The sequence below is a fragment of the Anastrepha obliqua genome, chromosome 6 (genome assembly GCF_027943255.1).
Source record: "Anastrepha obliqua isolate idAnaObli1 chromosome 6, idAnaObli1_1.0, whole genome shotgun sequence".
Classification (NCBI taxonomy): Eukaryota; Metazoa; Arthropoda; class Insecta; order Diptera; family Tephritidae; genus Anastrepha; species Anastrepha obliqua.
The window spans coordinates 21,700,619-21,716,581 of NC_072897.1; positions in this window are offsets into that span (position 1 = coordinate 21,700,619).

The window sequence follows — 15,963 nt, forward strand, 5'->3', positions numbered from 1 at the left end:
ATTAAACAGTGAGTGATAACAAGCAGATGCTACTTTCGATGTATTTCATGAGGACAATAACCGACGTTGAGTTTAGTGCTGAAACCGCCTCCCGACGAATACTTAACGGTTGTAACGGGAGGATCGGTACTTTGACGGTAGGAGGTTCGCTTCGGGTTATAGTTCCACACTGACAGGGTTAGGCTAAAACAAAATACATTTATAGGCTTAGCCGTGGCGGCCATGATTCTAGTTGTCATGTCGCTGAACAGTTTCAAATATTGTACAGCACAACGTAAACAAATTCATTGATAAGTTCGAGCTCAAATTTCTAGGAGCAAAGTACTTTCATTCGTAAAAGGAACAAATTTTTCTCAAAAATGACCAAAATTTATATCTAAGATTGAAGAAATCAAATCAAAGTAGTCAATCCTGGATTATTTCTTACAAAAAAAAATACTTGTCAATATTTGGTGAATCGCTATCAATCGTATGAATTTTCAAAAATGGAGACTAACCGCGAAGACTTTTTCACCTCGTCCATCTCGACAGCGGGGAATTTCTTAACAGAGCTGATTACAGTGAACTCTTTTTGAGTGGATCTGCACAGTACTTAAGTGTACATTCAAAGATACATATATTTGAACTGTAGTCAGCAACATTTAAAATCAAAGTAACTTAAATGTTCATGTAACTTGTTCAAAACAAAATACATCCATATAAAGAGTTTTCCAATAAGAGGTGTTATTTTGTTAAAAGGTCAATGGTTTCGTTTCTTGTGTGACACGTAGCGCCGTCTTGTTGAAAATAAACGTTGTCCAGATCAATACCATCCAATTCCGGCCATAAAAAATTGTTAATTATCTCTCGATAGTGGATTCAAATCGTGAATTTGAGAGCCCTTGTGTGAACGTTATGAGGTTGGGAACCTTGTTTTTTAGTCATTCTTGGTTCACTTGAGCTTTGTGAGACGGTGCCGAGTCCTGTTAAGATATCCATAGTCTGCCACCGAAATGTTTGTCTGCCCACGGCTTTAAGGCAACCTCCAGAATACTTTTCCGATAATACTTCACATTTACCTTGACGCCAGGCTCGATAAAAATGATTGGAGAGCGCCCATCTGCCGTTATAGCGGCCCATACCATTAGTATCCGCTGCATACAACATTTACATTTAAAATTTCTACTATCTTTCTGCTGCTTATTAGGACTACATAGGTCTTATGCTCAGCTAATTTCAGCTTCATAGACCTTAGCCAAGTCTTGATCCTGCTAACTGATTCGCTGGCGATCCTCTCTATTTCGTGGATAAGTTTTGCCACTATTACCGCCGCGATGTCATCCGCGAACGGAATGACTTTAGTTCTAGGGGGCATATCCAGAACTGCTGCTCGGAGTCCAGTTATATCTGACAACTCCACATCGTCAAAACCGGGCAAAGACTTAATCGCGTTATGCACCTCTTTCTTGGAGGTCACTTCTTGATGTCCTTGCATTCTATTGTGATGCGATGAGTAAGCGCCTAGGGTGGCACCCACAATAGTTTTGAAATCAGAATTTTTTTGGCACGATTTCGTCAGTTCGATTAAGAGATCCCCTTTTCGGGTTCTCCCTATTTTCGATACTGATTCAGCGAAATTCTCTAATTTTTCGTCGCTTTTCACTTTTTTTAGAATACTATATCAGCGTAAGAACGATTACCCGTTTTTTTCAATTGTTATGGCATCGGGTCTTACACTTCCCGTTCTTTTACTAATAGTTTGTTTAGCCTTTTTTGGGTTTTTGTTTTTTACCAATGTCCACTCATTTGTTGGCTTCGGCTGGACTGGGTGAGGAGAATCTGGTACATGAACCATTACCACCGGTTGCGTTTTTCGCTCTGCTTCTGTTTTTTCCGTTTTACTTCTCGGAGAATCCTCAGTCCCAACGTTTTGGCGTCTAGTCCCTGTTGTAATTCTGGGCCTGGGTGACGTTTGTGTACTACTCTCATGGCAGGGTATCTTGCGGCAGCCCGTTGGTAGAGGGATTTTCTGCTAAATATAGCGTCCCTCATAGGGATGATGGATGTTCACGAGGGCTCTTACTTGTTCCCCGAGCTTGCTAAACGAGTTTTTCGTTTCAAGATCTTGTTTGTGCGCTGATATGTTAGTGGGAGAGCCAGCACCCATAAGAGCCATCCGTGAGCTTTCTCTGGAGGGATTTATGTCCTCTGAGGCAAGCTTGTTTTGATTTTCTTTATTGCTTAGATCAATGGTTTGGTTTGCTTTTTTGGTGTTTAATTGCTCCATGTTTTAGTTTCTGGGTCCCCACTCAGAGCCGTTATCTTTACTCGTATGCGTAGTTACCTATTTGATCCCATGGTTATCTATTTAAACATGGAGGTCATGCGAGGGTTGACACAATGACACAAACTTATGAAGAATTGTGTTCAGAAACAGATCGGTATTAGTCAGGATTAAACGGCCAACTTAAGACAACGAATAGAGAGCGTTTTTTTGAGTCCTGCCAGGGTTTTAACGGGACGGGGCAAACTTGGCATTAGCCTGAAAGTCATTTCCGTAGATTGTCACACCTAAATAACTAACTCACCAGCTCAAAGCGAATATATCAAAAGTGGGTTTCCAGTATACCATAAAAAAAATTAAAATAAAGTTGTAGCATCTTTGGTTTTTAGTTAAATCTATTATGATGTCTTACAAATAACAAATGTATCTATCTTGTTTAGGTACCAGTTTAGTTAATTGCAACTTGTATGTGTACATAGCAATAAAGAGGTTAAAAATTTATATTGGGTTCTCGTGCTGTTTAAGAGCGAATATAGCGATTAAATATTATATATAATAACGCCATCAGCCTGCATAGATTGTGTATGGTATTTCTATCTACAACAACTTCAGCGACTTAAACGGTATACATGCTTCGCTATGTACCTATATGAACACGATCAAGTGTCAAGAGTAACAACCTAGTACTCGTACTAGTAAACTTAACGTAAGGAATTTACATAGAAAATCCAACAAACCCAAGATTGACCCCTAGGTAACAACGGTGATGACGTTAAGGCGAAATTTTTTTTTGTACTAACCACAGCTACAGTAACTGAAGCGGTATACAGGCAGACGTTATAAATATATCGCACCCTAAATACAAAAGGGTCACAACTCAAAATACTAAGATTTTCAGGAGAGACGAAAAACGTTTTATGTAAAAATTATTGTAATATTTAAAGAAAATATTGTTCCATCATGAAAATATACAACATTGAAGAAGGTTCTACTATATTTTTTTCAATTTTATATTATGTTTGCGAAAATAAAACAAAATTTTGATTTATGACTCTTTAACAGAAATTTTTTCGATTAACTAGTGATATTATCTTAAGTTGTGCCTTTTTAACTGATAAAATGTTTTAATTTTATAAGTTTCCTAACCTAATTGAACTCACTTTTTACAACTAAAGAGGCACAATGCAAAATAATATACCACGAAATTTATCACTTTACAGTTATAGAGGCAGAACTCAAAATAAAACTCTTTATGTGTAATAAAAGTAATCAGCTGTTCTTGAGCCCATTAACGCAACTAAAAATAATTCTCTTTAGTTGATCGTGCGAAAGCAACACACTTGACATAAAAATAGACATAACTGTATTTTTCCGGTTAAAGAAGATAGTTATGTGAACGAAATATTTGCAGCAGTTAGAAATGTGTACTCTGAATTAATTTACGCAAAAAACTCAGTTTTGGAAAATTTTGAGTTGTGACCCTTTTGTATTTAGGGTGCGATATGATGTAGAGTATATATAGGGTTATTCAATAGGTGCGCTTCAACTTTTTTCCGATAGGGAGGGCGAACGACGCAATATTTTTTATTTTTCGCTTGTCATTTGTAGACTTCATTAGTATACATTTCATCATGGAACGCTACACACTTGAGCAACGATTGCAAATCGTGCAAATTTTTTATGAAAATAATCATAATCATCAATAATAAGCATTACGGCCATTTTACGGTCCTTTTAACACGCCGTCCCGTTTTGGAGTTATGTGAAGTCATTGGTCTACAGTAACAAGCCGGCCACGATTTGTGAGCTCAGAGCCAATATTGAACGCGAAATTGCTGGAATTTCGGCCGATTTATGCAAAAGAGTGGTCGAAAATTGGGTTCAACGATTGGACTTCGTAAAACGTGCACGCGGTGGTCATGCAAAAGAAATCGAATTTCATACTTAAATGCATATGTTCAAACTCGATAATAAAAAAAAAAATTAGTTAAAAAAGTCAAACTGTTTGTGTTTTATTCAAAAAAGTTCAAAAGTTGAAGCGCTCTTACTGAAAAACCCTATACTACTTTAGCTACTTTTCCCACCGGGAAGTCGTGCACGATTCCTACTGGGTTACTCGGACAACAGTTCGTCATTTCATATAAACATATTTACGTATGTACGTGTGGGTGTACGCGTCAAACAAATTGTAAAACAACGCAAGCTCTCTTTGGTTCTCATGCTGTTTGATAGCGAGCATATAATAATGCTTACATACATATGCATGTGTATGGATACGAACAAGGACGAGCAGCCTAATAACTGCTGGTGACGCGCAAGCATGCATGTCCTGCAGTTTATATGTATGCGTGTCGGGTGACATACGAACTTGCTTCGTGTCACACCTACTTGTTGTCGGCTTTTGCATGATGAAAATCAAAAATTTTAAATATTAGCGTCCTGCACTCGACACGCACCCATATAAGCTGCAGGACATGCATGCTTGAGCGTCAGCAGGAGATATATGTAAGACTAAACGTGAGGAATTGACTTAACAACCCCAACATTGACTACACAGTAACAACAATAGTAACATTTAACATTTAGTGACGTCGTATTAGCACCAGTATGGCCATATTACAATTTCCCTAACTTGGTTTAACACTTTTTTTTGTTATTAAAAATTTATTGTTAATAATTAAAATGTAATGTTTATAATTTTGTAATATATACATTTTTTACAAATTAGTTTAATAATTGACTTCGTTTTATTTAGCTTTACTTTTTTTAACATCTGGTCGCATTGCCCGCGATTGCGGTTATTGTTGGTGTTCTCCTCCTTTTAGCAGTCAAATCTCTCTCTCTCGCTACTGCAGTGTTACCTAGCTTTGGATATAAAAACGCAATAGAATGTCCATTTAAAGAAAATAAAATATCAAATTTAATTGAATTACTTAAAAAACTCTTACATTTTGGGCAAAACAAAGTTGGATATCATTTCACGGTAGCGCTCACCATACACAGTTACGTTACAATTCGCAGCATCTTTGAAGAAGTACGGTCCAATGATACCTTTTCTGGATACATTGGTAGCTCTTACAATTTTTCTGGCTGATCTTATTTACATACCCATTGATCCAAAAATGAGCTTCGTCGCTGAACACAATTTTTCGACTTCAATGATTTTCAGCAAACTGAAGGTGTTTGACAGTGACACAAAACACGAAACGTGAGTTATGTCTGGATTAGTTACGACTGCCCAGTTATGTGTGGGACAGTTACGTCTGAGCCAGTTATGTTTGGGTCAGTTACGTCTGAGCCAGTTATGTTTTCAATTATACTTGAAAACCTTGAGTTATGGCTATTCAGTTTCGGTGTTCCTCTCCTTTATTAAATAATACAAAATGTCACGTTTCCAAAAGTTTATTAAATTTAAATTTAAAAGGAGTTCAACGACTACTACTAGTCGCCCTCGCTGCTTGGCCACAACTGCCTTTACTTAAATTTTTAGGTCTTAAATATAGCCTCAGAACATACATATTTAGATCGTAAATATGTGTGTTCGTGATGCTACTCAGCACCATCCAAATAATCTATTTTTGTTTAGACTTGCAACATAGTTGCAATTGTTTTTACTGTGTTCTCTTATGCATACTTGAGTGTTGACACCAGTATGTTTGTTTATCTGCATATATGTATGACTTCACGTCATTCATATATGCAATGAACGGATTACACTTAAGCATATACATATGTACATATGTATATTTATATTTCTAACTCTAAAGTGCTGAGTGGCATTCCTAAGGCTCATTTTACAATCATAAATTAAAATATGGTTGTTTTCTTTTTCATAACTTTATGCTCATTTTACAATCATAAATATGTATTAAAATATGGTTGTTTTCTTTTTCATAACTTTATGTGTGGGAGCGGGGCCATTCCACATAACTCCCCCACCGTTAGAGTTAGAACTCTCCTGAGTTCTTTCATTTACAAGTACATTTTGTTTGGGGTTAGTTTCCATTAACATAATTCCCCCTTCATTATAATTTCTTTTATTTACAATTTTTACTTTTATATTCTTCCTTTTCCAATATACAAATATTATAATCAATAAGAGCAATAAACATATTGCTACTGTTACATTCATACCATATGAAACATTTTTATGGTATTTTAATTCTTTAATTTCTTTAATGTTTTCCATATTTTTTTCTGCAATCATTTTAAACTTTAATTCCTGTTCGTAACTTTGGTTTAACATTCTTACCGGGTAGTGGAATTTTTCTGCAAATTCCACTTTATTGTTTTCAAACATTTCATTATTTAATTCAATTTTACAATTTGTGAACGTAATCAGGAAATTATTTTTTAATACAATATTCCTATTGTCACAATTTTGTTTTAAGATTGTTTCGTATGCATTGACGATCAATATCGTATCGTCATCAATGTTTAATATTTTAGTTTTATTATTTATTTCAAAAAATAATCATTTTCAAATATACAGTTTCTACTTCGTTTTAGGTCTTTCAAGGCAATGTCTTTCTTATAACTTAGATTTGTTTCATTAATTGTAATTAAATACTCATTTTCTGTTCTGATTTGTAATTTATTTCTGTTCAGCAATGGAGTGATCATTTTTAAATCAGTTGTAACATAACTTCTTTGTATCTTTATTGCTATTACAAGTGATTGATTTTTATATGCTAATACTCCCATTTTTGCCATTTTCAATTTGTAAAAATCTATTTGGAAGTGATCAATTTCTTCCTTAGTTAGAATTCCTGGATGGACCATATTATATTTAGCCGCAGCAATGTATATCATTGACCCTACTTTCCAAATATCTCAATTTATTTATCAAATTATTAAATAAGATGTGCTCATAAAAATTTTTGTTCTGTTCATTTATACTTTTTACAAATTCCTTTATTTTCTCCCTATCTTCGTTTATTGTTTTTCTAATCAAATCTATACTATCATTAAAATGATTATTTATTGCTATTTGCTTATTAACTGTTTCAATAATATTATGGTCTTTTTCTTTCTGTACTTCTAAATATCCTAAAATCTCTTGTCTATCTTCATCATCCATTAACCCGAACAACCAATTATATGTCCTTCCTGCTGCGTTCAATAATCCCCTGCTGTATCTACCGCTCTTTTGGGGTTGAATCGTTCTTATCTTTGCCTTCAATGCCTAAATTTCATTTAGCAAAAACTTCTTTTCTGTCATATTAATGTTTTTGACTTCCTTTCCTAATTCCTCCACAACTTCTAAAATTTCTTGTGGCTGGATAATATGCAATATGGTTGTGGTCTCGTTAACCACTTCCACCTGTCCTATTCGTACAATGGTGTACCCTGCTTCGTCCAGTATCGGGGTTACCTGCAAAAATCCCCTCGCTGTTGCCATGCTCACTAGCATGATATAAAATATTATACGCCACATAGTCTGAAAGCAAAATAATAAAAAAAAACTTACAAGTGGAAAAGGCAATAAAAAACTAACCAGTATCTCCATTATGGACTATGATACTAAACCCATCATCATCGTAATTATTTTCTGTGTCCAAATTGGTTGGTCCTTATGTCTTATTCTTTTGTAATTTTTTATGGGTCCTGATTCTCTGTTTTCTATATAATCTTCTCTATTGCTATTATGTTTTGCTATTACTTTTTCTTTTACCAAATTAATTCTATCTTGTAATATGGATGGACAAATGCTATCTTTGGCGAACCTTGGAGAACATTTGATGGTTGAGTGATATCGATCATTATAGTTCGCTATAACGATCTGCATCCTCATTTCCGTTGAAAGACTTGTATCATCAATTCCTGTTAATTTCTCCAACAGGGTTGAGTGAAGTCTCTCAATGTCTGCGTTACCAGTGTGATTATTGGGTTTTGTTAAATGGACCTCAATATTTTCAGTATTTAAATATTGTATCAATTGTTCTGCTCTAAACTCATTATCCATTATTACTTTCTTCGGTTTTCCGAATTTTGCGAACTGTTCTAGCAATACAGTTTTCTTTGACCTCCAATTCCTATCAGTTATTATATATGCTACTGCAAATTTGGTCAATTTATCTATTGTCGTAACAAACGAATGTTTGTTGAAATGAAATATATCAATATGGATAATTTCGTTTTTATCCTCAGGAGTTTCTGTCAAATTGAATTTAGGTTTTATAGGTTTTCTATCATATTTTATTTGTTGGCATTTTTCACCGTTATTTATTATTAACTGAATATGCTCCCTGAATTTAGGATAAAATATTTTGTCTTTTAATGTCTTTTAATGCCACTGTGCATCGACTCCTTACTGTGATACAAAGAGATTTGTCTATGCAGTTCTTCTTCCTGCGATATCTCTGTTGCTCTTTTTGTACATTTTATGAATTCCAGTTTGCTATTACAGGAGAACATGGACATCAACAACAGTTGAATTCTATGATAATCTTGTTCTTCAACTTCAGAAAATATTCCTACTTTGCCTTTCCTAATGTGCCTTTCAAATATAGTTCTTAATATGTTTTCACTATTCCGTGGGTCAATCTCAATTATTTTCCTACCATGCAATATTTTAATTTCAGCTTCAGGGCTATAAAAAAAATAAATAAATAATTGGCGCGTACACCCTTTTTGGGGGTTTGGCCGAGCTCCTCCTCGTATTTGTGGTGTGCGTCTTGATGTTGTTCCACAAATGGAGGGACCTACAGTTTCAAGCCGACTCCGAACGGCAGATATTTTTATGAGGAGCTTTTTCATGGCAGAAATACACTCGGAGGTTTGCCATTGCCTGCCGAGGGGCGACCGCTATTAGAAAAATGTTTTTATTAATTTTGCTTTCACCGAGATTCGAACCAACGACCTCTCTGTGAATTCCGAATGGTAATCACGCACCAACCCATTCGGCTACGGCGGCCGCTTCAGGGCTATATGTTATTATAATTTGTGTCTTATATTTATTGACAATCTCTTCTTTTATAGCAAAATGCTCCAATAACTCCTCCTCTGCGGAATGTATCGTATCGGACATTTCAAAATTCGATTCTTTATCATTATTTTCGTTTATTTTTGGAACATTCTCAATTCTACTCAAAAAATCTGCGACCACATTATTCTTTCCTTTCACATATTCTATTTCATAATTATATTCTTGTAATTTTAAAAGCCACCTCTGGTGACGTTGTGAAAATTCTTTACCCTTGTATTTATTATTTAAATACACAATTGGGCAGTGGTCAGTGACTATTTTAAATTTATTTCCATATATGTATGGTCTGAAGTATGTGATTGCATAAATAATAGCTAGAAACTCTTTATCGATGGTAGCATAATTTTGCTCATGCTTGTTAAGAGTTCTAGAAATATAGCATACCGGCTGTCCTTGTTGCGACAGCACTGCGCTATTTCATAATTATATTCTTGTAATTTTAAAAGCCACCTCTGGTGACGTTGTGAAAATTCTTTACCCTTGTATTTATTATTTAAATACACAATTGGGCAGTGGTCAGTGACTATTTTAAATTTATTTCCATATATGTATGGTCTGAAGTATGTGATTGCATAAATAATAGCTAGAAACTCTTTATCGATGGTAGCATAATTTTGCTCATGCTTGTTAAGAGTTCTAGAAATATAGCATACCGGCTGTCCTTGTTGCGACAGCACTGCGCCAATAGCGTAGTCACTTGCATCCGTTGTAATTGAAAATTCTTTATCGTACTCTGGATACTTAAGAATCGGATGGGAAGAAATGAGAGATTTGAGATTTTCAAAACTCGAAATATATTGCGGGTCATTGGGGTTTATTTTATCCCTTTTCTTTAAATATTTAATCATTGGGTACGCTATTTTTTAATAATCTTTTATGAATTTTCTGTAATACCCTGTAGCTCCTAAAAAGCTTTTTAATTGCCTTTCAGTCCTTGGTACCTTTAAATCCAAAATTACTGCAATTTTCCCTTTGTTAGGTTTTATTCCTTCTTTGGTCAACGTATGACCTAAAAACTGCGTTTCTTTCTTTAAGAAACTGCACTTATCCGCTTGAATTTATAAATTATGCTCTTGCAGCTTTGAAAAAATTTTTTCTAAGGAAATCAAATGCTCTTCCAATGAAGTGGAAAATATTAAAATGTCGTCTAAATAGACAACACAAATTTTATTTATGTAGTCTCTCAATATGTCATTCATTAACCTTTGAAAGGTAGCCGGGGCGTTTTTCAACCCAAATGGCATTCTGACATATTCATACAAACCTAGTGGGGAAACAAAGGCTGTTTTTTCAATATCCTTAGATGCCATTAAAATTTGATGGTAACCTTTTGCAAGATCAATAGTGCTAAAGTACTGTGCTTTGCCCAACTTGTCTAAGATTCCATGAATATTTGGCAAGGGATACTTATCGTCAATGGTTGTTTGATTAAGCCTACGATAATCAACCACTAAACGAAACCTTTTATTTCCTGACTTATCTTCTTTTTTCGGAACTATTATAATAGGAGAGCTATACCTACTCCTGCTTTTTTTAATTATACCCTGCTTTTCCAATTCTTTAATTTGCCTGACCGCCTCCTCTTCATGTTTCGGAGGTAACCTATAAATTTTTGAATTAATTTGTTGGTTTGTGATTGTCTTTATTTCATGGACCACTGATTTTGTATTAGTCAGTGTGTCCCCATCTTTAAAAATTAATTTTTCATATTCTTTAAGCAATTTTTCAACTCCTTTACGTTCATCTGATTTTAGATGATCAAGTTGAATAGTTTGCAATTTCCCAGACTCCAATGCATAAACCTGCTCTTGGATCGTCTTTGAGAGGAATGGTATTTTTACACCATTAAGGAGTCCAATTTCCTCCTTTTCTATATCAATTACCTTGACATTTTTAAATATAAAGTCATTTCCCAACAACAAATCGTATGGTTTATCAAAATCCATTTTCACCCACTTTATTCTTTTATTATATATTTATTTATTATTTTTTATTGAATAAGGTCAATGTTATTAAAATTTTATTCTGACCACCCGAGGCTAGTTTGTAAAAAACTCTTCGTTTGTGTTTACAGCCTCTCCTTGACTCGCAGCATCGAAGTCCATGGGTTGAGGCCCATTTGAACGCCTTGTCTGCTGAGATGTATTAAGTCTATTTGGAGTATTTTGTGGTCGATTGTTTAATTGTTGGCTACCTTGCCTATAATATTGGCCTTGTTCATATATAGGACGGCCATTTGCCTGTTACGAATTACTTTGTCTATTATTTTGTCGTGGAAAATTTGGTGCACGGTAATTGTTTTGAGCAGCGCTATTTTGCGAACGGCTGCTATACCTGCCTGAATTATTGGCTTGCGAATTGTTGCCGTTTTATGCCTAAAATTGGCATTCTGTCTAATATTATTATTATTATAAACAGGGCGAGGATTAAAATTTCCAGATTGCCTGTTAGTATTTTTGGATATGAGCATTGGATTCAGATTTCCAGCATCCAAGCCAATAAAATTATATATACAAGCCGACATCTGCGGCCATGACACTATGTTTCTTATGGTGCAAGCAAACGTACCTGCCGCCAATTGTTTTATTCTTTGAATGAGCATTCCCGTGAATATCTCTTTCATAGCATCACCATTTTCACTTTAAACACTAAATTCGGTGATATTATCAATTATATCCCTAGCTTTTCTATTAAGTTCACTTATACTTCCTATTTTTAAATGTGTAATGTCGTTCGTTATCGACATTAGGTCTTTAGTTGACCGAAAATGCTGCTTTAACTTTGTTTTACACTCCTCCCAATTTTCTGGTGGGGTCAGAGAAAGAAAATTTTTGGCTGATCCTGATATCTTAAGATCGAAAACTACTCTATACACCAGATCCTGTTGCTCTGGGTAATCTCCCAAAATCCTATCAATTGTTTGAATAAAATAGGGCAACTTCTTTGTGTTGCCTTCAAAAGGATGTAGATATTTTAAGTCTTTTTCCACCTTTTGTCTTAAGGTGGTTCTTTGATATATAGCATTTTGCTGCAATAGTTGCGTTATCGCCACTAAACATTTTGGGTCATTTTCTTTTCGAATCAACAAAAGGAGAGAGAAAAAAATATATTTTAAAATTCAATTTTTATTATTAGAGATTTGCTTTTACCGAACTGGCATACACCACATGCCTGATTATTAGTTTTTGCTTACTTGCTTCGAGAAAATTTCTTAATTGAGCTCTAGGCTAATAACTTCATGACGTATGATATGGACATATTTAGTGTGCGCAAACATTAAATACACTTACTCTGTTCTTCCCCTGCACTGGGGTTCTTTCCACATTGTTTAGTAAAAAATCTTGAGCTTAGCTTATAGCACATCCACTTTATTCCACGTCCAAATTAAAAGAGAGCGACAAATGGGCGAACATTAAACAGCAAAAATAAAGAATAGACAATAGCAAAGGAAAACAACAGGGTAATTCAAATGACATAGTTTAAATAACTTCATAATCTTAGACATCCTCCCCGGTTGAAACGTTGGTTTCAATGTGATCCTCCAAAAGAAGGCATAGCTTCTGCACGGCCCGGGTGCACGAACCATGTGCGGTTGCAAGTGTAACATTTCTGACTGCTCCGTCGGTGCCTGGGTGGAGTTCAGTGACGCGTGCTAGCCTCCAATGTGTAGGTGGTAGATTTTCGTGGCGTATTACCACGATGTCACCCAGTCTTATGTTAGGAACCCGTCGTTGCCACTTTGTCCTCGCCTGTAAAGTTGCCAATTCCATGTCATTCCATCTTTTCCAAAAGAGCTGATGCATCTGCCGTAACCATTGCCAGTGTTTCACTCGGTTGGCAGGAATCTCCGAAACGTCTGGCTCTGGGATAGCTATTATTTGAGATCCTATTAAGAAGTCTGCCGGAGTTAATGCATACTTGTCATCCGGGTCATCGTGCAATGGTACGAGTGGGCGAGAATTCAGACAAGCCTCGATGCGAGTCGCCAACGTCTGTAGCTGAGAGTACCAAAGTGCTTGCGTACCCACCACGCGTACTAAGTGGCGCTTTGCAGACTTCACAGCTGCTTCCCATAGGCCTCCTTGATGGGGAGCGCTCGGCGTTATAAAATGCCACCGGGTACCCAAATCAGCCAGTGACTGAATACTCCGTTCATTAAACCAGGCGGCTAAGTCTTCCTTCAGAACGCAGTTAGCTCCAACGAACGCAGTTCCGTTGTCGCTGTACAAGTCCCTGCATGGACCTCGCCGGCTAACAAACCGAGTAAATACGTCCTAAAAAGCCTGTGTGGAGAGATCATCAGCAACCTCAATATGAACAGCCTTCGTCGCCGTACAAACAAAAATTGCCAAGTACGTTTTCACTGTAGTCCGCGACCTTTTGGTTCCAATACGCAAGTTGAACGGGCCACAGTAATCAACACCGGACGCAATGAAGGGTCGAGCTGCCTGAACCCGATGCCGAGGTAGCGAGGCCATTTGTTGTGTTAAAACAGCTCCCAGGTTGCGACGACATATGACACATTTGAGGATCAGACTACGTACTGCTACTCTCCCATGAATAATCCAAAAGCGACATCGAAGAGTTTGAAGAGTCAGCTGAGTTCCGCCATGAAGAGTGTCGATATGTGCCTGTGAAATAAGCAGCCGGACTAGCCCCGTTGACTTCGGAAGAATGATTGGGTGTCTATGTGCCTCGATTAACGCAGATTTCGAAATGCGGCCTCCAACTCGTAATAGTCCGTGGTCATCTAGATAAGGATTTAACGGGAGTATACTACTAGCAGTTGGTAATGCCGACTCACCCTGTATGCACCTAATGTCTTTCGGAAACGCATTCATTTGATCGATCCTCATAAGCCATTCTAATGCCGTCTCCATCTCCTGGGGGTGAATTGTGGAACGGCGAAAACTCCGACTTCTAGGAAGCCACCCTGAGTATTAACGCCGTAGTATATATACGTTTTTTTAACGAGCTGAATCGATCTGTAAGCGGAATAATTTCACCGTCTAAGCGTCGCGTTGTCAATGTTAAATGAGTGGCTGTGACGGCTAAACACTGTACCCTTCTCTCGCTATTCACTACAGCTTCATCGCAATCACGTAGTTCAGGGTGACAGGTGGGATCTATTGTGTCATCCCGTAGCCAACTGGGACCACTCCACCATAAATGGTGGTCCAAAAGTTCTGAAGCAGATATGCCTCTACTAGCGCAATCCGCTGGGTTTTGCGATGAACGTACATAATGCCATTCATCCCTCAAAGTTAACTCTTGTATTTGCCGGACCCTATTTGATACATAGGGTTTAAACGTCTCAGGCTGCTTTCGCAACCAACAAAGGGTGATAGTCGAGTCTGAACCCAAAGATGCTACTTGGTCGACTAATCCTAATGCACTTCGGACGTTTCGAAGAGTCTCAGCTAGTAACTGTGCCGCACATAGCTCTAAGCGAGGTATAGTGGCTCCTCTTAGGGGTGCCACCTTGGTTCGGGCCGTAATTAAAGCTACGTGAACGTCCCCCTGAGAATTCGTTGTTCGAGCGTACACCACGGCAGCATACGCCTTTTGGCTGGCATCGCAGAACCCATAAAGCGTGGTAGTCGACCCTTCCTTCATCCCAAGCCAACGAGGTATCCGAAGCATGTTGAGAGCAGTAAGGTCATTGCGAAATGTTAGCCAAATTTCGCGTAATTCCGTTGTTAGAGCAGTATCCCAATCAATACCTGCGGACCAAAGAGTTTGAATAAATATCTTACCCACCACCACTACGGGTGACAAGAATCCTGTTGGGTCAAACAACTTCGCCACCTCGCTGAGCACACTGCGCTTTGTGTATACACCGCCGGGTTGCTTGAGTTCCACGTTGAACAGCAGGATGTCGTCGACTGGACTCCATCGCAAACCTAGCACAGAGGCAATTGGTGCATCAATAGGGCATTCCGTGATAAGCCCTTCCCTAATGGAATCAATACGGCGGCGTCATTAGAATTCCACTTCTTTAACTTAAAGCCTCCAGCTCTCAGTATGGTGTCGATATTCGTTGCTAAAGTGATAGCACTTTCGACGGTGTTACAACTGGTGAGGAAATCATCCACGTAGAATGATGAGAGAATGGATTCTCGCGCTTGGATGCCCATATTGCGATTGTGAATCTTGTCGAAGCTGTCGTACGCACACTGATGCATAGCCCTTATCGCATAATGAGGACTGCATGCCATGCCATACGTGACAGTAGACAGTCGGTAAGTAATTACTTCCTCTGATGGAGATTCACGCCAAAGTATACGCTGAAAGTCTCTGTCTTGTGGTGCCACGAGAACCTGGCGAAACATCTTCTCCACATCGGCTGTGATCATGATGGCAGAGCGTCGGAAGCGGAGGATAATGTTGATTAACGAATCTAGATATCGTTAAGCGAAAGCCCGTTGGAGGTAGGAGCAGATGCATTGAACACCACTCTAAATTTTCCCAATACAGAATGGTGGGGAATGTAATATAATAGCATCCGGATTGAACAACTGGCTGAACAACTCTTTCCATATGGCCAAGGGACTCACATTCCCTCATAAACGCTATATATTTTGCATGCATGTACGGATCAGCAGCCAGACGTCGCTCCAAACGAGAGAACTGACGTCGAGCGTTGACGTAAGAGTCGCCTAATGGTTGACCATCTTGACGGAATGGCAATCTCACAACATAGCGTCCGTCG